This window comes from Herpailurus yagouaroundi, unplaced genomic scaffold (assembly GCF_014898765.1).
Source record: "Herpailurus yagouaroundi ecotype Mexico unplaced genomic scaffold, PumYag 184, whole genome shotgun sequence".
Lineage (NCBI taxonomy): Eukaryota > Metazoa > Chordata > Mammalia > Carnivora > Felidae > Herpailurus > Herpailurus yagouaroundi.
This window is the reverse complement of record NW_024412415.1, coordinates 33,021,004-33,047,646: the sequence shown is the minus strand read 5'-3', so window position 1 is coordinate 33,047,646 and position 26,643 is coordinate 33,021,004. Positions and strand designations below refer to the sequence as shown.

The window sequence follows — 26,643 nt, the reverse complement described above, 5'->3', positions numbered from 1 at the left end:
CAGAGACACAGAGGGAAGGCATCAGAAATCAGTGAGTGTGACGACCAAGAAACCACTGATGACCCTTCTCTAATTAGCCCAGAGGCCCGGTGGCCCATTGGCCTTTATCCCCTCTTCCTCCCACTCCTTACCTTTACCTGAGATGCAGATCTAATGATTCTCAAAAACAAAACCTAAGGTGAGAAGGGGGGAATCTAGTCTGCATTATTTTGCAAACCAATTCACCACAGCAGACTTAGATTTACCAAGAGTAGATGGCGGTAGACGTGTATCTGCTTTCTTCTAACACCACTCCTCCCTGAATCATGACACCAATCAGGTATCCGGGATAGTAGTAATAAAATAAATAACAATGCTAGCTCTTATTGAGTGCTTACTGGGTGCCAAGCATCAGAGCAAACACTTTATTTTTTATTTATTTTTTTTTTTTTTAATTTTTTTTTTCAAACGTTTATTTATTTTTGGGACAGAGAGAGACAGAGCATGAACGGGGGAGGGGCAGAGAGAGAGGGAGACACAGAATCGGAAACAGGCTCCAGGCTCCGAGCCATCAGCCCAGAGCCTGACGCGGGGCTCGAACTCACGGACCGTGAGATCGTGACCTGGCTGAAGTCGGACGCTCAACGGACTGCGCCACCCAGGCGCCCCAGAGCAAACACTTTAAACAAATTAGCGTGTCTATTTCGCACAAGCCTCTGAAGAATACCATTATTATCACTCCCATTCTTCAGATGAGGAAACTCAGATAGAGATCGCTTACCCATGGCCTCATAATCAGAGTGTGGTAAAACATCAGGGTTTGAACTCGGGCTGTCTAACCCCCACCCCCGTCCCTGCTACCAACCTTCTTCTGTGCCTCCATTTATCCCCCTCTGAGTAGCCCCTGCCCAGCTTGCTCTCTGAAGGTCCCCAAGGCTTTCTCTGGTCCTGATCACCACTTCACCAGGGCCAACATGCCAGTTGGCTAATCTGATCGGTCATTCTGAGCTAATGAGGGAGGACTAGACGAAGCCTTCCCCACCACCACCTCATAACACCCTGGATGCTCCTCACTCGTACTTAGGAACGCGGGTCCATCTCATCCTAGAGATCATGCTTGGTTTTGCCCTGAGCTTTATACCAGTTTACGCTTCTCTTGGGACCCTTACTTCTTTCTGATAATAACCCATGTCTGTACAGCACTTCGTAGTCTACGAAGCACTTTCTGACACACCTGACCCACCTGCCTCCTCCTAGGCTTCTTAACCACCTTCTGTAAGTGGGGTGGCACAGAGCATGGTGGTTCAGCACCGAGCTTTGGAACCCACTCTGCCAGCACCCCAGCTCTGCCACTTGCTAGCTGTGTGATGTGGGACAAGTTGCTTATTAACCTCTCCACATCTGTTCCTTTGTTTTCGAAATGAGGATAATAATAGTGCCTCTCCTATCTGGTTGTTGTGAGGGTTGAATGAAAAATACACACACACACACACACACACACACACACACACACACACACACATACACACATACACACACACACAGCAAGCGAACTCAGGAAGTGTTGCCTATTGTTATCTCACTGGATCCTCCCCCAAACTCTATGGGAATAAACAGAGCAAGTCAGTTCTTGTCATCAGTAAAAATGAGTTTAAACTAGACCATCTCGAAGCTCTCTTCCAGCTCCATCAAGCTCTGAGTCTACCGTGAATCACATTGATTTATGGACACATCTTAGCTCTTCTACCCTGTAACGACCTCCTAAAAGCCCCGCCTTTAACAGAGGGCCTTGTCTACACTGGGCCAGGTCCTGCAGGTCAATGTTAGCATGTAACAATAGTCCCTGCCTCACCCAGGCATTGGGATGAACAAATGAGAAATGCCTGTTGCAGCATTTAGCATAGTGCCTGGCACTAAGTAAGCTCCTAATAAATCATAGTTACTATAGTTGCCGCATCTTACCGTGAGGCTCCCAACATGGCTGTTAAAAACATAGACTCTGGAACCACACTGCTTGGGTTCATCCTGGTGCTGACCCTGAGGGGACCTTGAGCGAGTTAATTAACCAAACGGGCTGCAGTTTCCCAATCTGTAAAATGGGCACGACGATAACAGCAGGTGCCTATTAAGGTTGTTGTGTACATCAAATGAGTTGTTATAAGAAAGGCACCCGGAACTGTGCCTGTCGTATGCTTGCTGTATGTAAGTGCGTTTGTCATCATTTACAGATGACGAGACCCAGGCTCATAGACATCGAGTGACTATTCCAAGCAGCAGTGGAGTGGGGATCAGCATGTAACTAGGTCTACCTGATTCCAAAGCCTCAATCCTAGTATTAGGTTAGGTTGCTGCCCCAGATGATCCAAATACATTTCAACAGGAGCCTTCATTAATGTTGGAGATTTCAGGAGAAGAGGACAGTGAGTTGGCACCAGAAGCTTCGGAGTGAGGGGGACCACAGGATGCCCTCAAATCGTACCGCAGGAAAAGCAGTCTTTTCCTCACATACGTCTGGCCATACGGCTTCAGCATTCCGTCAGGGCCACAGCCCCGAAGCCCATAACCATGGCGCCACCCACGCCTGCCCTCTAGCCTGGAACCTGCAACACAGCCCTCATTATGCCCTTTGATGTGACACTCAAAACTGAGCCCCTGCTCTTCAAGCCAGACAGGCCCTGGCCTTGGGGCTTTTTCCATTTCTGAGGCATGATTCAGCCCAGGAGACAAGACCAGACACCTTCGTTCAGAGGAAGGAGGGCTGGATGGTGCATGGAGAGGAAGAAAAACAGGAGTGAGAATGGGGCTGCAGGGTTGGGGCGGGGGCGGGGAGGAGCAAGCAGAGGGAGCCCACCTGCTCCAGAGCTGCACAGAACACGGCCACCCACTGACCAATTTATATTCCATGTAGCCAAATCTATTGATTTAAACGTGAATCCAACTGTGCTTCTAAATTCCCAGAAAAATACTGATAACATTTCACATTTATGTCATACAATGTGAGTGTCAAAACACTTTCACACAAAAAACCTTAAATTTGAGTTGATTTTTCAGATAATTTGCTTTTCTTATTACAAAGCAGCATATGCTTATTGAGAAATATAGGAGAAAAAATTTTAATGTAAATTTAAAAATTGCAAATATGTATGCGTTATACCACTAGCTATAACATTTTCAGCAGAGTTTTGCATAACTTAACATAAAATCACAGGCATTTTTTAATGTTACAAAATATTCAGCTCTGACAATTCACAATGACCGCATTTATCAATTATTGACGTGCCACAATTTCTGTAGCCATGCCTTAATTATTAGACATTCAAGATGTTTGCAAAAATACTATGATTATAAATAATACTGCCATGAACATCTTTTCAATTACGTCTTTGTGTGTATATCTGCTTATGTCCTAATACTAAATTTCTAGTAATGGATGTAGTAGCTCAAAGGATTTGAATATTTTTGAGTACACAAGGCCAAGTTACTCTCCAGGAAATATAGTTTACGCTCCCGCAGACAATGTGTGAGAGTATACCTCTCAAGTCTCTGTTTTGAGCCGTGAGCCAGTGAGTTCGGTAACAACCATATCACATGACAGATGAGAACTGAACACAAAAAGTTTAAGTAACTAGTAGGGCATTCACAGAGCTGAGACCCAAACTCTAGTCTCCTGGATTTGACACCAGGGCCCTTCCCACTCTGCCTTCTTGATGAGGAGAGTTCTGAACAGGTTTTCCTGAGTAATGGAGCTGTATAAAAATTTATTTTTATATCAATATTTGTTGGTGAAAATATTTGTTGGGGCTCCTGGGTGGCTCCGTCAGTTAAGCGTCCGACTTCAGCTCAGGTCATGATCTCACGGTTTGTGAGTTTGAGCCCCGAGTCGAGTCTGTGCTGACAGCTTGGAGCCTGGAGCCTGCTTCGGATTCTGTGTCTCCCCATCTCTCGGCCCCTCCCCTGCTCATGCTCTGTCTCTCTCAGAGAGACATATTATTATCTCAATAATAAATAAATGTTTAAAAAAAAAAAGGGTTTTTTTTGTTTATTTTATTTTTTTATTTTTTATTTTTTTAACGTTTATTTATTTTTGAGACAGAGACAGAGCATGAACAGGGGAGGGGCAGAGAGAGAGGGAGACACAGAATCCGAAACAGGCTCCAGGCTCTGAGCTGTCAGTACAGAGCCCGATGCGGGGCTCAAACCCACGAACCGTGAAATCATGACCTGAGCCGAAGTTGGACGCTTAACCGACTGAGCCACCCAGGCGCCCCCCAAAAAAAATTTTTTTTAAAAAAAGAAAGTATTTGCTTAAATCTCCCATTTCTTGACCTTATTTGTGCCATGGACTCCTTTGGCAATCTGGTTAAGCCTACCAACCCTTCTCGGAATTATGTACGTATATACATGTATTAAATAAAATAAGGAAATCGGTTATTATGTTATTTTATGTTATGTATTGTATTGTATTGTATTGTATTGTATTGTATTGTATTGTATGTAATCTCTATATCCCATGCGGGGCTCAAACTTATGACCTGGAGATCAAGAGTCACATGCTCTGGGGCACCTGGGTGGCTCAGTTGGTTAAGCATCTGACTTCAGCTCAGGTCCTGATGTCACTGTTCATGAGTTCGCGCCCCACATCCAGCTCTGTGCTGACAGCTCAGAGCCTGGAGCCTGCCTCAGATTCTATGTCTCCCTCTCTCTCTGCCCCTCTCCTCCCCGCTCCCCGGATCCCCTCTCTCAAAAATAAATAAACATTAAAAAAAAAAAAAAGAGTCACCTACTCTGCTGACTGAGCCAGCCAGGAACCCCTGTATCTGCTCCTTTGTAAATGCATTAATACCAAGTCTAGTACTGCATGTTGGAGAGGCAGTCCACATGAGTCCTGAGTGTCCCTGTACATTCTTGCTGAGTGTGCCAGACCGCAAGGCTTATCCCTTGCTCGATTCTGAACAGCATCAGTAGCTGGTCACTTAGGCAACCAGTCTAGCTTATTTTCTGCTTGCTACATTTGTCGCTTGCTCAAAAAGTGCACCGGCCCTGGGGCCTAAAGTCCTGTCTTTTAACAAAATCTGCTTCACGTGCTCCTGTGACCTGGTCCCGCATGCCTTGTGGAAACAGAAATTAGGGAAACAGCACAAATCCACTGACACTCTGGCTCTATCCCTTTTGCCGTGACTAATACAATCTTTCATCTCAGATCCAGGACTTTTGTGACTTCTGCCATGATCCGTGAAACTGTGGCAAGCTGACTTGGTAGCTTGTAAGTCGGGCAAAATCTCAGAGCCTTCACAGCTCTGACCCCACATTAATTTCAAAGTAGTGGTAAGCATAAAATGATATTTTGAGATATAGGCAACAGCTGTTACTCAGACCAAAAATACCTGTCATTTTTACCAGTGACAAATGGTCATAATTGTTACTGGTGACATGGCTACAGTCACTGGGATTTGTTGCTTATATTCATAGTTAAAGGAAATGCTAAATTTCAGTTACAGGTTTAGGAAAATAAATGTCAGGGTTTTTTTTCTCATTTGAGTTCACAGATCTTGTCTGCTGCCAACTTCCCAAAAGAACACCAGCAAAACCTGTTGATCAAGCAAAGTAAGGCTATTAGGTATTTACTGCAGCAAGGAAAAATAACACCTTGATCGAGATTTGCTAGTATCTTAGAAAGGGGATTTCAAGAAAAGAGATTTGTAGGATTTGGGGGTCTGGGCTCACATGATTTAAGGTGGTTTTTCAAAGCAAGAAATTGATAGGGATTGGGCACAGTTTAGCATACACAGCCCCAGAGAAGCAAGGGTCTTAAAACAAATCTTGATAAATAGACTTTGTCATTATGGTGAGCTCTTTGCCTGTGTGTGCATTCTGTGGTCTTGACAGAGCAGTCATCTGTCCTGTCCCAGATGAGCAAACGATTTGCCCAAATAAATTAATTTCTTGAGGTAGCATTTAATCCATTTATCTTCCTGGGCAAGAATTTTCTGGAACAGTTGCATCATGTTGATATGGGTGGTGTCAGTTCTTACTCAACAAGACCAACTTCTTAGACTGAAATCCCTTTTCTCACAAAAGTGGAGGCCTGCCTCTTTTTGCCTCCTTTTGCCTATTTTTGCTGTCTATCCTTTCCATACTCTGAGTTTACCATAGGTGAGGGTTAAATCTTATAGTCCCAGAGGTGGAATTAGTTTGCTTTCCATATATTTGTATTCAAAACATTTAATATGTACTATTTGTAACATTTGCCTTTGTTAATATTGCCTACTTTTAAAAAAAAATTAATATTGGGCTGCCTAGTCCCACTCTTGATTTCAGCTCAGGTCATGATTCCAGGGTCATGGCATTAAGCCCCACATCAGGCTCCGCACTGAGCATGAGGCCTGCTTAAGATTCTCTCTCTTTCCCCCTCTGCCCCTGGCCCCAACTTGCACACACACTCTCTCTTTCTCTCTCTCTAAAAGAAAAAGCCTTCTAATGGGGTGCCTGGCTGGCTCATTTGGTAGAGCACGTGACTCTTGATCTCAGGGGTTGTGAGTTCAAGCCTCATGTTGGGCGGAGAGATTCGTTGGAAAAAAAAAAAAAGAAAAACAAACAACCACCTTCTCTTGACTCACAGCTATTGATTCTTTTTCCTCTTTGCTCCTTGTTTACATTAAAATTCCTACAAAGACCAATCTGTACCTATTGATTCTAATTACTCTCTTTTCATTCTCCTTTTGAAATAAACTCTTACCTGGAAAAATTCAAAAATTCAAAAATGAACAAAAATACAGAGAATTGTAGAGTATGCATCACCCAGATTCATCATAAGCTCATAGTCAGTCTTGGTTCATCCACACCCCATCCCAGCACACACTCCCACTGTGTCATTTTGAAACAAATCTCAAACGTTGTATCCCTTCACCAATAATTATTTTAGCATATCTTTAGAAGATAAGATTTTTTAACCTAACTATAATGCCACAAATCTTGAAAATAATACCTTAATACCTAAAACATCATGTGATAAAATAGCACAATATCATAGTGCCTTAAAATTAACAATAATTTCTTGGGGCAGCTGGGTGACTCCGTTGGTTAACCGTCTGACTTCGGCTCAGGTCATGATCTCCTGGTCTGTGAGTTCGAGCCCCACATCAGGCTCTGTGCTGACAGATCAGAGCCTGGAACTTGTTTCAGATTCTGTGTCTCCCTCTTTCTCTGCCCCTCCCCTGCTCACACTCTGTCTCTCTCTCTCAAAAATAAATAAATATTAAATTTTTTTTAAATCAACAATAATTTCTTAATATAATTAAATATTGAATCAGGGTTCAAATTCCCAGCTGTCTCATAAATAATAGCATGTTTTTGTTTGCTTGTTTGAGTCAGGATGTTAAAATGTCCATATATTGCATTTGGTTGCTATGAACCTTAAATTTATTTTAATTTAGAGATCCCTCCACCACCCTCTCTCTTTTTTTTTTTTTTTAATTTATTTATAGAAGAAATTAGGTCACTTGAGTTTCCTAGAGTCTGGATTTTGTGATCACATCCCCTTGATATTTTGCTTAACCTGTTCTTATCTCTATTTTTTCTGAAACTTGGTAGTTGGCAGGTAGACCTGGTGACTTGATCAGATTTGAAAAGAACAGCTTTAAATCCAAATGACAGCCCTGCCTTAGTTTAAAGCTAAAGTTCTCTTTTCTGCTTATTATGGATCTCTGATAAAAAATACAATTGCTGAGAAGTCTGTTTTGCTTGCTGTTTGCTACGAGTGTTGTGAACCCTTTCCTGAATGTAACTCACTATGTAATAGAGTGAGTTGTGAAACTTCCTACATGTAGTCTGGTATGTAATAGAATAAGTGATTGTACATGAACTAACTGGCATTTCTCGCTTCTGTAAACCTGCTTGCTCAACACATTCCTCCTCTACCCCCTTTCCCCTTTCCCCTTTTTCCTCCCGCCACAAGTAACGGACAAAGCCTTCCCGCCAAAGAACAGACAAAGGACGCCCAATCAGAGAACGACAAATGACCTTACTTTAAAACCAACTAATCAGGCCCCTCATATTTTGAAACCTCCCCTGTGCTATTTGTCCCTGTCCATAAAAACGCTGTACCAACCCGGATCGAGGGCTCTTAGCGTCACCGGCGACGAGTGCGCCGATGTCCAGGTTCGAACCTGCAATGAACGACCCTTGCTGCTTGGCGTTGACTTACGACTCTGGTGGTCTTTTGTGGGAGGCTTTGGAACTTCGGGCATTACAAGATTCAAGTTTAGATGTTAGGTAAGTAGAGTTCAGAGATAGAGCAATGATCTCATATCGGGGGACCACGATGTCTAGCTATCTCTTTCTCACTTTGTCTCTCTTTTGCAATCTTTGGTGATCATTATCTTTGTGGGTATTTTCAATGGTTACATTGTTCCTTCTCCATTTAACAATGAGAATACTTTTATAAAGAGAAATTTCCTCTCATCGACTATTTGGCTATCCTGATATACAGTTTACATAGAAAAGGCAGGGGGCACCTGGGTGGCTCAGTCAATTAAGCATCTGACTTCGGCCCAGGTCATGATCTCACTGTTCATGAGCTTGAGTCCTGCGTTAGGCTCTGTGCTGACAGCTCAGAGCCTGAAGCCTGCTTCAGATTCTGTGTTTCCCTCTTTCTCTGCCCCTCCCTGGCTTGTACTCTGTCTCTGTCTCTCAAAAATAAATACACGTTAAAAAAATTTTTTTTAAAAAAGAAAAGGCAGGTCACATTTGATTCCTTTTGTTTTCATCTGTTTGTTTTCAAAACAGTGAATTGTTTCCTTAGTATCCTTCAAAGCTGAATTTTGAAACTGTGGGAGGCTTTTTTTTTTAATGTTTATTTATTTGTTTTTGAGAGAGAGAGAGAGAGAGAGAGAGAGAGAGAGAGAGAGAGAGAGAGATCAGGAGCAGGGTAGGGGCAGAGAGAGAGGGAGAGAGAGAATCCCAAGCAGGCTCCACGCTGTCAGTGCAGAGGCTGATGTGGGGCTTGGACTCACAAACTGTGAGATCATGACCTGAGCTGAAATCAAGAGTCCAACATTTAACTGACTGAGCTACCCAGGTGCCCCTAAAATTTGGGGAGTTTTTATGGTGTCATTACAAACTCCTGGACTTAAACATATTTTACATGCTTCCACTCATTTTTATTGATGGAAATTCCATTTCTAATCTATCATATTGTCAAAGATCAAAGTTTGAAAACACACAAAGGCTGTGCAAAATGGTTCAATCTCTATGGACAGCAGTTTGGCAATATTTAACAAATTATAAAATGTACATTTCCCTTGACCCAACATTTTACCTTTAAGAGCGTAACCTATAGATACACACACGTGCACAAAGTGATCATGTACAAAGATATGAATTGCAGCCTTGTTTACTTTAGCCAAAATTTGGAAAGAGATATTTGTACACCCATGTTCATAGCAACGTTATCCACAGTAGCCGCAAGGTGGAAGTAACACAAATGTTCCTGGATGGGTGAATGGATAAGGAACATGTGGCATATATACATACAGTGGAAAGTTGTTCGATATTAACAAGGAAGGACATTCTGACACATGCCACCACGTAGATGATCCTTAAGAACATTATGCTAGGGGCGCCTGGGTGGCGCAGTCGGTTAAGCGTCCGACTTCAGCCAGGTCACGATCTCGCGGTCCGGGAGTTCGAGCCCCGCATCAGGCTCTGGGCTGATGGCTCAGAGCCTGGAGCCTGTTTCCGATTCTGTGTCTCCCTCTCTCTCTGCCCCTCCCCCGTTCATGCTCTGTCTCTCTCTGTCCCAAAAATAAATAAAACGTTGAAAAAAAATTTTTTTTTAAAAAAAAGAACATTATGCTAAGTGACACAGCCAGTCACAAAAAGACAAATGCAATACGACTTCAGTCAAACTCATGGAAACGGAAAGCAGGACGGTGGTTGCCATGCCTGGCAGGAGGAAAAAATGGAAGAAAGGTAGTGTTTGATGAGTATGGAGTTCCAGTTTTGCAAGGTGAAAAACGTCCGGGCCTCGTCGCACAGTGCTTGCTCCCACAGCACACACACTAAAATTGGAGACACTGGTTGCACAACATGAATGTGTTATACCGCTACTGAGCTGTACAATTAAAATGGTTAAGATGGTAAACGTCATGTGATACGGTGTTTCCAATTACAAATTAAAAACTTTTTTCCACCGTTTAAAAATGTAAAGAAAACTTTAAGGTTTAAATTATTAGCATGAATTTTACCATTCTTTGTATTGTGCTGTGCCAGTTTTGGGGGGTTTTTTGTTGTTGTTTTATGTTTTTTTGGGGGGGGAGCAAGTCAGCAAGAGAGAGAATCCCACAGAAGTGGGGCTTGTGTTCACTGGAAGCGGGGCTCCAGCTCACCCCATAGGGACTCGGGTTCAGGAAGGGTGAGATCATGACCTGAGCCGAAGTCCGGTGCTTAACCACCTGAGCCACCCAGGTGCCCCTGTGTAGTGCCAGTTGTAGATGCAAATATCATAGTATTTAATTCGCATGTGGAATCAGAAATTGCACAATTTTCATGGTGTGGCTTATCTCTAGGGAGTGCCGTGAGCAGTCCAGAAGAGACAAACACAAGAAAACCTGAGGCAGGTTGGGGAGGGGGAAGACACCCCCCCCCCCCGCCGCCACCGCCACCGCCTCACCTTCCCCCTAAGCCCAAAGCCAGACTACGGCATGCTTTCTTTTCCAGCCCAGACCTGCATGCTCCCGCCAGCCGCCAACGACGGTGCCACACCCTGGCCGAGTCTGGAGAGAGTCAGGCCAGTTGTCTCGCCTTCCTAAGGCCCGCTGCCCAAACCAGGCAGACAGGCAACTCCCAACGGTACCGTCACCTCCGTGGGGCGACAGTTGCGCTCCGTCCCTGGGTAGGAATACGGACAAGAGACCCGGCGCTGCCAGCCCCGGGAATGGATGGCCCCCACCGCACCCCGCCCTGCCCCTCCCCACGACCCTGCCCAGGACCCTTAGCCCTTGGCGAAGGTGGCAGCAGTCACAGAGCAGGGCTACCGCTATGGCCACAAACCATGAAGCTGGCTCTATGCAGGGATCACAAGCGTTGGTGGCAGAATCTCAAGTAGTGCTGTCCAGTGGAAATAACAGTATGAGCCACATAGTACGTCATTTCAAAATTTCTAGTAACCACATGAAAACGTAAAAGGAGGGGCGACTGGGTGGCTCAGTCCGTTGAGCCACCGACTTTGGCTCAGGTCATGATCTCGCAGTTCATGAGTTCGAGCCCTGCTCTATGCTGACAGCTCAGAGCCTCAGATTCTGTGTCTCCCTCTCCCCACTGCCCGCCTCGCTCACGTGCCCTCTTTCCTTCTCTCTCAAAAATAAACAAACGTAAAAAAAGTAAAAGGAAACAGATGAAATTAATTTCAATAGTACATTTTACTTAACATATCTAAAACATAATAATTTCCGCAGGTAATCACTATGAACAATTATTAACAGGCACTCAACTTTTTTTTTTTATACCAAGTCCTCAAACTTCAGAGCTATTTTACACTTAGGGCAGGTCGCATTCCAAGCACTCAACCGCCACATGTGTGGCCAGTGGCTAATGTAGTGGACAGGGCAGGTCTGGAGAATGAAAACAGAAGTAGGAGGTGGCTGGGGTACCATGTGTGCTGTTGCCCCTGGTGGCATAACATTGGCCGCTGAAACAAACATCTACCAACATTTGTCAGTTACATCACATGAAGAAGCTGTGTGGCACGGGAATTCCTGTGAGTGTTTTCGATGACTATTGCATTGCTATTTCAACACTGTTAATGAAAATTTAAATATCCCTGAATATAACAGTGCCATCTGGAAATTCATTACACAGTGGTTCTAAGGCCGGTACTGAAAAACATAGCCGCCGATCAGTAAACATAGAAGGGGCAGTTAGATGTGTCAGTTGCCATGAAGGAGGCCAAGTAGTTGATCTCATGCTCCATATTGTTAATTTAGGGATGAACGCCTCGGGAAGTATTGGAAAATTCTGAGAAATCAAAACCAACATTCAAGCAGACACACTTTTAACTTTGCAAAATGGTTACATAACCAGGCAAAAAGAAAGGAAAAAACAAAACCTGGCCACCTCGCCTCAAGACGCTAGCCAGAGTTCTGTGCACCTGCGCTGTCCTGGTTGTGCGTGTAAACACTCTGAGAATCACCCTGTAGGGTAGTTGCCGCAAGAAGGCTGCCTTGAGGTAGTGTTTCCGTCTTCACCAGCCTTCTCCTTTTAGGAGGTACCTCACTGACGGACTAGCCTGTCATGTAGTGGTGAAAGAGGGTAACTACAGGCCACTCTATAAAAAGCTTCATGTCTAGTATTTGATACATCAAAAGAGTAAATGCAGCATAAAATAAACTCCTGGAGACCCACTGTTCAAGTGAAGAACATTATCTCTTGATGCATCCACCTGTACGCCTCTTTCCTATCTTGCCCTGCCTCCTAACCAGAGGTAACACTAGCTTGAATTTTATGTTGACCATTTTTTAAAAATTTTTAAAAATATGTAGCTTTATCATATGTGTATGCACATAAACAAAATATTTTTTAGTTTACTTGTTTGAGCTTTATAAATGTGGAAACATGACTTTATTTTTTTTTAAGTAATAAACTTATTTTGTAAGTAATAAACTTATTTTGTAAGTAATAAACTTATTTATTTTGAGGCAGGGGGAAGGGCAGAGAGGGAGGGATAGAGAGAATCCCAAGTAGGCTCCACACTGTCAGCAAAGAGCCCAGTGTGGGGCTCGAACCCACAAATCATGAGATCAGGACCTGAGCTGAAATCAAGAGTCAGCCACTCAACTGACTTAGTCACCCAGGCGCCTCTGTGGTATCATGACTGTATGTAGTTTTCTGCAACTTGCCTTCTTCATACATTGTATTTGACCAGGTTATGTATGTAGCTGTAGTTCATTTCACTATATGAATATATCGCTTTTTGATTTATACATTCTCCTGTCAGTGGCCATTTGGTGGTCTCCAATTGTTTTGCTGTTGTAAACAGTACGGCAATGAATATTCTTATGCATGTGCAAGAATCTCTGTGTCATATATTTAGTTCAACTTTACAAAATATTGCCAAAGTGTCTCTCACAGTTGTACCAATGTACAATTCTAAGAGTTAATTCAAATAATCTAATTTGTGGATTCTTTTAGTTTGCTACGTATGCAATACATTAGCCGCAAATAATGACCGTATTATTTCCGTCTTTCTCCTTATATCTGTCCTATACTTGCCCTATTGAGCAGATGTCTTGTTCTGCTCTAAAAGGAACAGTAGCTTTCAATGATTCACTATTAAGAGTGATGACTATTGTAGGCTTTTTTAGAAAAGACAACCTTTGAATGTTAGGAAGTTTCGTTTTATTCCTGTTTTACTAAGAGCTTTTTGCATGATTGGATGTTGACTTTTACTGAATGCCTTTACTACATCCACTGGGATAGATAATCATATAACTTCTCCTTTAAGCCGTTAACGTGGTGAATTAAAGTCACGAGTTTTTAGGTTAAATCATCCTAATATTCTTGGGATAAATCCAGCTTAGTCATGATGAATTATCTTTATCATACACTGGTGGGCTTGATTTGCTAGTATTTTGTTTATAACATTTCCGTCTATGTTCAGGAGGGATTCTGGTCTGTTATTTTCTTTCTCATACAGTCCTTCATTGCTTCTATTTCAAGGTTGTACTAACCTCATTTGAGTTGGGGAGTATTGCTTCTTTTGATAGTCTTTGTAAGAGTTGTTATAAAATTAGAGTAATTTATCCTATGAAAACCTGCTAGGAATTGCCTAAAAACCAGCTAAGCTGCTGCTGCTTCTTTTTTTAAAGCTGCTGATTCAATTTCTTTAATACCATTGGAAACTCAGCTTCTCTTGTTACTTCTTTGACAAATTATATTTTTCTAGAATTGTTTCCCTTTTGGGGTGCCTGGCTGCCCAGTAGGAGAAGTGTGCAACTCTTGATCTCGGAGTTGTGAGTTCGAGCCCCACGTTGGGCATAGAGATTACTGAAATAAATAAAACTTAAAAAAAATAAAATATAGAAATGTTTCCCTTTCTAATAAGTTTTCGAATTCACTGATCTAATGTTACCCGTGATATGTTCATCTTACGTTTTTAACTTCTTCTGTATTTGTCACTTTCTTCTGTTCTTTATTTCAATTACTGTCTACTTTTGCATGCTACTACCCTCTTTCTGACTGAATCTTTCCAGAGGGTCTATTTTATCTGGCATTGGCTTATTGATCATCTCTATTGTTTTTTAAAAACTTTTTTTAATTTTTTTTTAACGTTTATTTATTTTTGAGGCAGAGAGAGACAGAGCATGAACGGGGGAGGGGCAGAGAGAGAGGGAGACACAGAATCGGAAGCAGGCTCCAGGCTCTGAGCCGTCAGCCCAGAGCCCGACGCGGGGCTCGAACTCACGGACCGCGAGATCGTGACCTGAGCTGCAGTCAGACGCTTAACCGACTGAGCCACCCAGGCGCCCCGATCATCTCTATTGTACATTTGCTGTCCATGGCATTAATTTTTGCTCTTATCTTTATTTTTTCCTTGTGCTTTGAGTTTATTCTACTGGGTTTTTTTTTTCTTTTCTCTTTTCCTCTTTCCTTTCTTTTCTTATTTATTAGAAAGAGAGAGGGCGCATTAGTGGGGGGAGCAGCAGAGAGAGGGGAAGAGCGAGAACTCCAAGAAGGCTCTGCATGGACAGGGCAGAGCCCAAAACAGGGCTCAAACCCATGAACTGGGAGATCATGACCTGAGCCGAAATCAAGAGTCAGATGCTCAGCTGACTGAACCACCCAGGTGCCCCTCCTCTTTCCTCTCTTTCCCTTCCTCTCCTCTTTCCTCTAGCTCACTAATTTTCAGGGGTTTTTTCCTAATGTAAGTATCTAAAACTATAAATTTCCCTATGCTTACCATTTTTGCCACATCTACCAGTTTTGATATGTAGAATTTTTATCACATATCATATTGTTGTCTCTATGCAATGTTCAATTTCTATGATGAATTCTTACTTGACTCATAAATTATTTAGAGGTGCACTTTCTAATTAATTTCTAAAACTGGGGGGGGGTGTCACTTTTCTTTCTGTTGCAGACTTCTAGTTTAATTGCATAACATAGATCTATGACCATAGGTCATAAAATGTGGTTTACATAAGCCACATGACTTGAATGTGTTGAGACTACCTTTATGGTCTTTTATGTGGTCAATTTTTAGAAATGTTCCATGTGGCAGTGCTTGGGTGGCTCAGTTGGCTAAATGTCCGACTTCAGCTCAGGTCACGATCTCACGGTTCGTGAGTTCTAGCCCTGGTTGTCAGCACAGAGCCTGGAGCCTACTTCAGATTCTGTGTCTCCCTGTCTCTCTGCACCCCTTACCCTGCTCGCACTCTGTCTCTGTCTCTGTCTCTGTCTCTCTCAAAAATAAATAAAAACATTTTTAAAAAAGTAAGAAATGTTCCGTGTGTACTTGAAAATAATGTCTATTCATTGATGAATGGATGCAGAGTAATTTGTAAACATCCACTAAGTTGGGCTGCTTGGCTATGTTACTCAAATCTTTCCTGACCTATCAATAATTGAAAGCATTGTACTGAAATCTCCCACTCTGTTAGCGGATTACTCAATTTCTCTCCATAGTTTTATAAATTTTTATTTTATATATTTGGGTGCTATTTTAATAGGTACCCACAACTTTAGAACTATTATATCTTCCTAATGATGTAAACCTTTTATCGTCATAATGATAAAAGGCCCTAGTAATACTTTTTGCCTTATATTCCATTTTGTCTAAAATCAATATAATTACACCTGCTATCTTTTACTTAGTATATGGCTGGTATATCTTTTTCAATCATTTTACCTTCATCCTTTCTGTGTCCTTTTACTTTAAGTGTGTCTAAGTTTGTTTGTTTGTTTGTTTGTTTGTTTGTTTGTTTAGGTGAGTTATATGCCCAATGTGGGGCTTGAACTCACAACCCTGGGATCAAGAGTCATATGCTGTACCCATTGAGTCAGCCAGGCACCCCTAGGTGTGTCTAAATTTTTTAAGTGTAGGTCTGAGAATCAGTCTTTTAATAGGTGGTTTAGTGTACTTATACTTCCAGTGGTTACTGATGGTATTTTCATTTCTACCATCATGTTACTTTCTATTTGTTCTTTTCTAAACTTCTTTCTTCCCCCCCTTTTTTTTTTCTGCTAAATTGAGCTGTTGGGTTTTTTTCTTTCTTATTCTGTCTTCTCCTCTACTGGTGTGGAAGTGATACTTTCTCTGGGTTTAGTGATTACCCTTGAAATTTTACCATGCACATTTAACAAAGTCTGAAGTAAATCAGTCCCTGAGCCTTCTCAGGAAAAATACAAGGAAGTTCACTGACTCTCATCATCCTCCCCTCCCCTCACCTATGAATCATTATTATCCAGCCTTTGTTCCTGTCCTTTGTCAAGCCCACATATCATATACCATCATCATCTTTCATTATATTTATGCAGACAGTGTTTGTTTGCAATTATCTACATGTTTACTAATTTCCTTGCTCACAATTTCTTCTTGCATTTTTAGACCTTCCTTCTGGGATCATTTTCCTTCTTCCTGAAGTACATCTTCTAGATGTACTTGTTTTAGAGAAAAGTCTGTTCATAGTAAAATTCTCAGGTTTTTTTCCTAAAAATATCCCTGGTACACCTTCATGTTTCTATTTCACACACATTCTTGAAAGGTAATTGTGCTGGGTACACAATTCTGAGTTGATGGTTATTTTCCATCTTCTTGTACTTTGAAGATGTTTTTCTATCTTATAGATTCATGTTCCTGTTGCCATCTTAATTGTTGTTTCTTTGTAGTTAATTTATCTTTCCTCTCTAGCTGCTTTTAAGATCTTTACCTGTAGTGTTCTGTGGTTTCTCTACAATATGTCCAGGTATGGGTTTCTTTTTTTTTTTTTAAACCTATTTGATGTATGTGTTTCTTCTGTCCATAGGTTCACATCTTTCATCAGTTCTGGAAATTTGTAGTCATTATTAGCTTTTCAAATACTGCTTCTCCTTTACTCTCCCTTTTCTCTTCTTCTGGGATCCTGACTGGATATTTTTTAGACCTCCTCATTCCGTCCTCCCTTCTCTTAACCCCTCCTTCATATTTCTCATCTCCTTGACTCCGTGTGTGGCATTCGAGGTAATTTTCTCAGATATGTCTTTCAGTTCACTAATTCACTATTCAGCTGTTTAATCTGTTGTTGAGCCTATCCACTGAATTTTTAATATCAACAATTAAATTCCATTTGCTTCTTTTTTGGAGATGTCTAGAGATTTGCAATAGTCTCTTTACCTTGCTTATTTTTTTTTTAATGACAGTCTTATTGAGATATAATTCACAAACCATAAGATTCATCCTTTGGGATGAATTCATTGTGAGTTTTTTTATTTTTAATTTTTTTATGTTTATTTATTTCTTAAGAGAGAGAGAGAGAGAGAGAGAGAGAGAGAAAGCACAAGCAGAGGAGGGGCAGAGAGAGAGACAGAGGACCCAAAGTGGACTCCACGCTGACAGCAGCGAGCCTGATGTAGGGCTCAGCCTCACAAACCGTGAGATCATCACCTGAGCTGAAGTCAGTCTCTTAATCAACTGAGCCAACCAGGTGCCCTCATTCTGTGTGTGTGTGTGTGTGTGTGTGTGTGTGTGTGTGTGTGTGTGTGTTTTAATTTTAATGTTTATTTATTTTGGAGAGAGAAAGGAAGCGAGCACGAGCAGGAGAAGGGCAGAGAGAGAGGAGGACAGAGGATCCAGAGCAGGCTCTGGGCTGACAGAAGAGAGCCCTATGCGGGGCTCCAACTCATGCACCATGAGGTCGTGACCTGAGCTGAAGTAGGACACTTAACCGACTAAGCCACCCAGGTGCCCCCAATTCATTGGTGTTTAATATAGTCACAGAATTTGTGATACTATTACCACCATCTACTTCTAGAATATTTCTGTCACCCCAAGAAAGAAATCCCATGCCTGACTGGCAGTCACTACAAATTTCCCTCCACCCCCTCCCCCGGAAACCACTAATCTATTTTCTGTCTCTATAGAGTTGCCTATACTGGACATTCTATAATGTTCCTAAGGTTCACCTATGTTGTAGCGAGTATTTGAAATACTTCTTGTGCTGAATAACAGTCCATTATATGAATATACCACATGTTGTTTATTTATTTACTAACTAAATTGATGGAAATGTAGTCGATGGAAATCTGGGCTGTTTCTGCTTTGGGCTATTATGAGGAATGCTGATACAAGCATTCATTTACCAGTTTTTGTGTGGATGTATATTTTCATACTATAAGACATATAAAAACCTAGAGGGCTGAGGGAATGTACCCAAGGAACACAAACTTTGAAGGGGGGCACCCGTCCCGAAGCTGAGGTTCAGACCTCACTAAAGAAGATGTGGTTGCAGCCCACTGGAAGGCAGAGAAGACTGCAAGGTGGCTTGGGTCACAGCCTGTCCTCAGTCTCTGGAAAGGCAAGAAGTAACCTCCTCGGACACAGATGAGCTTCTCGCAGGGGACAGGTAGACAGGCACACAGGTGCACAGAAGCAGTGTGGGTACCGTGGCTGGATGGAGGCCCAGAGCATCTATTATCCATGTGAGAGGGCCACAGGAAGGTGATCACCAGGCTGGACAGGGGCTACAAGTTCACTGAGACTGTGCATTCTGGGACACCACACCACTGGAAGTCCTCTCATCAAGACTACGCTCCAAAGGTATAGCTCCACAACCAGCAGAAGCCCCTTCCTCCCCTAATGTCTTTCCAGCGCCCCCTACTGAAAAAACTTATCATGCTCATTGTAAGGTAATCTGTCTCCAGGAATGTTGCCCATTATCCTACAGGAGGTGTTGGTAACTGAATTTGGAGCTGACGGTCCATAAATTCATGATTGGCACACCAAGTACCTAAGTTTTGAATACAGGGAAAAAGAAGTTTATATGACCACTGGATCAGTAAGGGAAGTAAAAAGAAAGGGGACTTCAACTGTAACTTCCCTCTGTAGCTCCCACGTGAGTGGCTCTCAAGGTTTGCTCTAAGGCCACTCTAATCTCAGGAGCCTCTTGAAAGCACTTGCCCACTCTTTCCAGCTGCCGCACATTGCTGGGGATTCTCAAGCACACCCAGAAGCTGACGTGAGCTCACATCTGCCCATAAAGTCAGTCTGCAACACCTCTGGAGAACTGTGCCCTCTCCCTTTCACCTGCCTTCCCAGCCTCTCACAAGGGCCTCTGGAATGCCACAGGGCAGAGGGTTCTGGGAAATGTAGTTTCTGCTTCTCCGTGCCACAGAGGAGACCTCAGAAGGTGGAGACAGTGACAAGACACAATCCCTTAGAGACCTGAGCTAAAGCAGAGTCTTGAGTCAGATCCCCCACATTGACACTCGTCCAAGGGAGGCTTCCCAGTAACCGCTGAAATGGACATTTGTCCTCAGGGTCACCCACCCTTCCCTTTGCTTTCCAGTCAGGCTCCCCTACTGATCTCAAGTCCGGGATGTTTGGTTTGATTGATTTTAGTGCTGAGGGACCTTGGAGATTTCCCCTACTCTCTGCATAGCCAACAATACATTAAAAGTTTTTGGGTTCCCCCACTCCCCAGGATCGAGTTGGTTTTTAGGGAGGGAGCCCTTCAGAGAATCTAGTCCATCACACTGCCAAAAGCAGATGATCCAGGCTACTTTATAAAAGGAGAATTCTAACTCTGAACCCTCCTTTAAAGTCAGTGGAGTACTTTTGATGCCATTGCTGGCAACAGAAAAAAAACTAAGAAAGAAGTGATTCAAACTTGTGGCTGTTTCCCAGAGGCCTTTGAGGATCTGATGAAAGGAAAAAATATATCCTCAACACATGTTGCGTACAATTTCAGGTGGTTTAAAGACCCCTGATGCGCATTCTCGGACCCTAGTCACGGAGAGTAAGAACCTGACCAAAGAGAAATAAGGTCCCATACAAAAATCTCGACCCAGCTTTTATAAAGAGGACAAAGCCATTGAGATTTTTTTCTCCCAATGCCTTTCTAAACACAAATAAAAGCATCCACTGAATCATCTGTCAAGGAGCAATGACAATCCCCATGGAGTGGTTGGGCAGGGACAGTAAGTTGCAAAAAGTATTAGTTCCGTATACACTATCCGGGTACAGCCCAACAAATGTTTATTGACTGGGTAACTGAGAACTGGTTGTGGTTAATGGGATCCAGCTTTGTCTGCTGGGTCCATTTAGAATTATGACTTGCCCATTGTTCAATGGGGGATCCTGTAGCCAAACAAATGAATAGTTAATTGGAAGTCAGGCAACTAGGGCTTTTTGCTTTAGGTGGAAACTTAATTCCCAGACAATCCATACATTATGTATAGACTGCCTTGACCTGCTTCTACGCTTGGCACTCAAGCCAGGGCCCAGCACAGGAAGATCATGGAAGGGGGGTGGGGATGAGAGCGAGGGTGGGGGTGAGTGACCCAATTTAGAGCTTCCTTCTCACACTGCAGGGATGAGGAACCTCCAGGCCATCGGAGTTGAACGCACAACACTTGATTGATCATTAGGATGATATCGCTGTGGTTGCCTCTCCTACAGTCCCGAAGGTAATCTTTCGGAACTCCTATGCGAAGCAGAGTTCAGCTGCTTTCAGAAAGAGTTTGCAGCTTCTTATAAAGTGAAATAGGCATTTACAATATGATCAGCCGTGCCATTTACCAAAGAGGTACTTATCTAAAGAAATGAAACATTTGTCCACACAAAGACCTGTACCTGAATGTTCCTGGCAGCTTTATCACGATAGCCCCACAATGGAAACAGTTCAAACGTCCTTCAACTGGAACACGGATTTAAAAAACTGTGGTACATCCAGACAATAGAATTCTGTTCCATAATAAAAAAAACGGAACTCTTGATATATATGATATGAATGAACCTCAAAAGCATCATACTAAAGCTAGATGATTTACATTTATATGGAATTTAAGAAAAGACAAAATTATATGGGCACCTGGGTGGCTCAGTTGGTTAAGCGACTGACCCTTGGTTTCAGCTCATGTCACGATCTCACAGCTCATGGGTTCGAGCCCCACATTAGGCTCTGCGCTAACAGCACACAGCCTGCTTGGGATTCTGTCTCCCTCTCTCTGTATCCCTCCCCCACTTGCTCTCTCTCTTTCTAAAAATAAACAAATAAGCATAAGAAAAGAAAAGACAAAACTATAATGACATAAAGAAGGTCAGTGGTTTTCAGGGGTTGGGGGTGGCAGGAGGGAGTGACTACAAAGGGGCACAAGGGAATTTTCTGAGATGATGTGATTATTCTGTATCATGACCGTGGTGGTGGTTACATGAAAACATACACTTACAAATCGCATTGAATTGTGCTTAAAATGAAAGAATTTCATTGTGTGTAAATTGTACCTCAATAAAGCTGATTTAAAAAAAAAATTAGGTGGGGGCACCTGGGTGGCTCAGTCAGTTGAGCGTCTGACTTTCGCTCAGTCATGATCTGACTGTTCGTGGGTTCGAGCCCTGTGTTGGGCTCTGTGCTGACAGCACGGAATTGGCTTCAGATTCTCTCTCTCTCTCTCTCTCTCTCTCTCTCTCTCTCTGCCCCTTCCTCATGCTCTCTCTCAAATATATTTTTTATTTTTTTAATGTTTATTTATTTATTTTTGAGAGAGACAGACAGAGAGAGAGAGCTGGGGAGGGGCAGAGAGAGAGGGGAGACAGAGAATCAATTCAGGTCCTTCCTATGATGTGGAACAGGCTACCGAACCCCCCTGGTGGGGCTCAAGGGGACCCAGAAGTCCTTCAGATGACTGAGCTTCTGGTCTTAGCTTCCTCTGGATATAAGCACTGCCTTCCCAGAGCTTCCCACCCAAGAAACATATTTCTTGCCACCAGCGTGATTATCACAAGTTGTCCACCTTCTACCACCTTCATTTGGCCTCCCACAGACCTTGGAAAGCAGCTGTGGTGATCACCTCCATTCTGTAGGTGAAGAAATCGAGACTCAGAGAGCTTGGGTGGCTGTTCCAGGATCACACAGCCCTGAATCCACCCAGAAGGGGCCAGATCCTACCTAAGTCTTCTGTCTTCAAAGCCCTCACTTTCGGCAGCACATGGTCCACTTGGTGAATGGCTCGCCTACTTTTTTTTTTTTAATGTTTTTTATTTTTGAGAGAGAAAGAGACAGCACGAGTGGGGGAGGGGCAGAGAGAGAGAGAGAGAGAGAGAGAGAGAGAGGGGGAGACACAGAATCTGAAACAGTCTCTAGGCTCTAAGCCGTCAGCACAGAGCACGATGTGGGGCACAATGCGGGGCTCGAACTCACAAGCCATGAGATCATGACCTGAGTCAGATGCTTAACTGCCTGAGCTACCCAGGTTCCCCTCGCCTAGTTTTAAAGGATCAGGCCTATGAAGATACATTGAAAAGTCAAAATATTCAGGGTACCTGACTGGCTTAGTTGGTGGAGAATGTAATTCTTGATCTCGGGGACATGAATTTGAGCCCCACATTGGGCAGGGAGATTACTTTAAAACAACTTTTTTTAACTTAAAAAAAAGAAAAGAAAAAGAAAGCCAAGATTTTCTAAAGACTAATAGCTCTGGGTCTCTGTAACATTCATGTAGGTGATTAAATTTCAAAGTCTGACAACACAAAGTTCAGGGCTAACAGTTCTTAAACCATTTTTTAAATATTTAATTAATTATGTATGTATGTATGTATGTATGTATTGAGAGAGAGAAGAGACAGAGAGAGAGAGAGAATCCCAAGCAGGTTCCCTGCAGCCAGAACAGAGCCTCATGTGGGGCTCGAACCCACGAACCGGGAGATCGTGACCTGAGCGGAAACCATGAGTCGGACGACTAACCAACTGAGCCACCCAGGCACCCCTCAGAAATTCTTAAATAGACTTAAAAGAAAGAGTGCTGGCTTAGAGTGTGGAGACAGGACGCGGGTCTGCCTTTGCTTCTAACTTGCTGTGTGACTTTAGACTTCAGTTGCCTTAGCTGCTGAGTGACAGAAATAGATGAGATCAAAGGCTCGCCAGAGAGCCCTGTGTGGTGCCTGGGTCATCACCTTGGAAACCGTATCGGGGGCAAAGGGATGGCACCCGGGGCCCTGTTTCTCTTCACGCAGAGTGGCTCCACTTGTATCCACTTTCTACCCCGGGCCCCCTTGCCAGATGCTGCCTTAGCCCAGGTTCCCTAGAAGCAGAGCTCGAGGCAGGATATGTGTGTGTGCCGCCACTGGGAGAGGGGTGCAGCCAGGGAAGCTGCAGTGAGGAAAAAGGGGCGAGACAGACGAGGACGGAGAGCTTTGCCGAGCTGGCCGCCATGAGCGTCAACTATGCTAGATCCGGTGGGACCTTCTCTAAAGAGGCTCTGTGAAGCTTAGGACAGTTCATCCAGAAAGAGGAAGCAAAGATTTCTCTGCCAAACCCTGTTTCTTGTCGGTCAAACTTTCACTCCGTGGAGTGTCTGACACCCCTGAACTTCTGAAAGCAGAAGTTCGGAGGGGGTGTGGGTGCAGTTGGCTTGTGCTGGAATGAAACAGGTGGCAAGCACCTGGAAGACAGGTGTGGCTGAGGGGACCTTAGGTGACACACCAGAAAGTAACCGATATGGCAGTAATTGAAAAAGAGTGAGAACATCTGCTACATAAAAGTTGAAGCCACTGGGCTGGACAATCCCAAAGGACCTTCCCAGCTAAAAAGTTCATTGGGACATGTTTCAGTGGAATGGCAGCTCAAAGGGCTGAGACCATCCACCCTTCTTGGGTGAAGGAACCATGTCCCCAGAGAGTTGCAAGCAAGATCCTTGGAAACGTGTGCCACTCAGTGCCCAAGTGTTGATGCCAACTTTGCTCTGCCCCTCGGCCCCCAAACGTCCATGGAATTTGAGAGCACATGAAAATGATGTTCTTAGAATCCTGATGGGACAGGAAAGAGAGGGACTGATAATCCCTCCAGGCTGGGGCGGGGCCGGGCGCCCCGGGCTTCATCATGTTCATTCAGAAAGGCCTGGCCCCCCGTCAGCCTGGGATCCCTTCCACTCAGGGGGCAGCTGCCGGCTCCAGACGGGAGATAGATTTGTGGGTATTTAAGGGATTGGAGGATTAAATGGGCCAGAGAAGCTTCCTCCACACAACCTCATCCTCTAATGGCTGGAAGCCCAACCCTGGGTGTTATTAAACTGATATTACATCACAGGCACTTCATATCCCTTCCTTTGAAGCCAGGCTTGCAAAGCCAGCAGGGAATAAGAGATTGGGGTCAGAGCTGGCACATACATAGATCAATCTGTAGGAGGAAGATCAGACTCACCAAAATTAAATCTGGGATCCAGTCTGAGCATTGTCATTGGCTGACCCTGGGGATGCTACTTCGGCTCAGGACACTGGCTTTCTCTGCTGCGAAACAGGGACACTGCCAACTCTGCTCATGACCTGGTGAGGAGCAAATGAGAGAAGAAAAGCTATAAAGCCAACCTGCCCTTTAGTGGGGCTGCGGTGGGCACTGGGGTGTGGCCTGTGGGCTGCTGGCGCCCAGGATGGGGCTGATGGAAAGTGACCCCGGGGCAGGCACCGGTCACAGCCAGGATAGGACATGGGCTCTGATCAAAACGAGAAGGAATAAAAACTCGGTAAGTCTCCCAGCAGAAAAGACAGGAAGGAAAATGGAACTGAAACAGGCACAGCTGGGACCCCTCAAGTCACACAGGACACATCAGGTCCAGGGGCAGACTGCAGTAAAGAAGCAACCCACCAGTGCCAGGTTCTAGGCCAATTGCTCCACGTGCACTACTCCACTTAATGATCACACCCCGCGATGCAGTAGATGCAACAGGATTCTCCTTGTTGCAGATGAGTAAACTGAGGCTGGGAGCGGTTGAAGAATTCACCCAAGTGTCACGGCAAGTTAGGAACAGTACCGGGATTGAAACCCAGGCCCTCTGCTCGCAGACTGTTCTTGGGATCTGCCCTTTGTTCTTTCTTCTCACAGGGACCCCGTCTCCCCAGGCGGCCTCTTGGGTTCTGACTGTCATCTGTATTCCTCGGACTCGCAAGTCAGTCTGCCATGCTCCCAGATCTGGCCTGAGCTCCAGATCCACAGGACCAACAGCCTTCCCGACCCACCTCAGGCATGCGTCCAAGGAAGAAGTCTCACTTACCCTAAACCTGCTCCAACCCACTTCCCAGAGGGCATCTCCACCATCCACCCAGCTGCAGAACCTGGCCAGAGCCTGGACTCTTCTTTCTTCACCCCTGACATCCAAGTCACACACATGGTACCCTCCATACAACTGAGGTTGTCAAATCTCTCCTTGCCACGGTGGCTCCTACCAGAGCAGGCCCCTCACTAGAACACGGGCACACCACATACTCCCCGTGGTGGTCTCCAGTCCTGCCTTCTCTCATCCGCCTAACACTGCAATGCAAATATAATGGGCCACTTCCTAGGCTGTCCTTCCCAGGACAAAGGCCCTCTTCATCTGCGCCCTTCCCCAGGCCAGCTCCTCTTGCTCCGCTGCTCTCACTGAATCTCCTTCTGTTCTCCAAACACCAGCTTCTCTCTGGATGCTGAGCCTCCTGGCTGGTGGATGCCTCTGCCTCAGACACTTCCGCACTCACTGTGTTCCCTCCATCCCTGCTCAGACTTCACTGTCAGCTCGGAAGTCCAAAGTCGCCAGATGCCTGGTCTGACCCCACCCTTCCAAGTCGCTGCGGCCACAACACTGAGTACTTTCCCCACCACACCATTTACCAACGCCCCCTTCAGCCACCAAATGTAAGCCTTACTAGAGCAAGGTTTGTGCGTTCTGGCCCCACGGCGCCCTGCTCACTGCGGGGAGTTAATAGACGTTTGAGTGGGAGAGAGGGCAAGCGACTTTTCCAAAGCCACAAAGTCTAAGAGAGTGACAAATCCAGAATTGGAATCTGCACTAACTCATCCGACCCCACCCCAAGTTGGAAACAATTAGCTACTCCTCTCCGTATTACCCTCTTATCCCGCCCATTATTTAATTCTTAGCGTCACGGGCCACAGAAGTGACATTTTATAAAGCGACATCTTCCATTTGAAATATGGGCGCGCATAGCAGTTGGGGAGGACATCCCTCCGTCCCCCGCCGTCCCAGTCCCCAAGGACAAGGGAAATTCCGCCTGGCCTCCTCCCCCGGGGGCATCTGGATCTGGTGAGTCTTTCTCCGGGTCCCTACCCGACTCAGACCAGTATCCCGGCCTCGGCCAGCCTAGGCAAAGCTTCCCGCCCAGACCTCGCCGGCGTCCCCAGCAAAGCCCAGCCCCCACAGGGCCACACGCGCTGCGCGCGCAGGCCCGCACTGCACCCCGCTCTCCTCCGGGGACGCCACCTCGGTCGTACCTCCTACCCCCGTCCGGGCGCGCCCCGCCTCCCTGGCTCCGTCCGCCTCGCGTCCCTCCCCTCCTCCCCGCCTGCGTCGGCCCCGCCCCCGGGTCCCGCCCCTCCCGCTCGCGCCCCCAGGGCTGAGCGCTCTCCCGCCGGCCCGCCACGCCCCGCCCCGCGCCGGGTGTCCGCCGTCGCCACCGCCGGGGCAGGGGAGAGCTTCCCCAACTTGGAAAGC

General features: G+C 44.7%; 1 protein-coding gene across 1 annotated transcript in view; it reads left to right on the top strand.

The window, feature by feature from the left end:
- CLN6 (CLN6 transmembrane ER protein) overlaps window positions 1-26,643 on the top strand; it is a 48,392-nt gene that overhangs the window by 3,994 nt on the left and 17,755 nt on the right. The gene's annotated exons all lie outside the window — the stretch shown is intronic.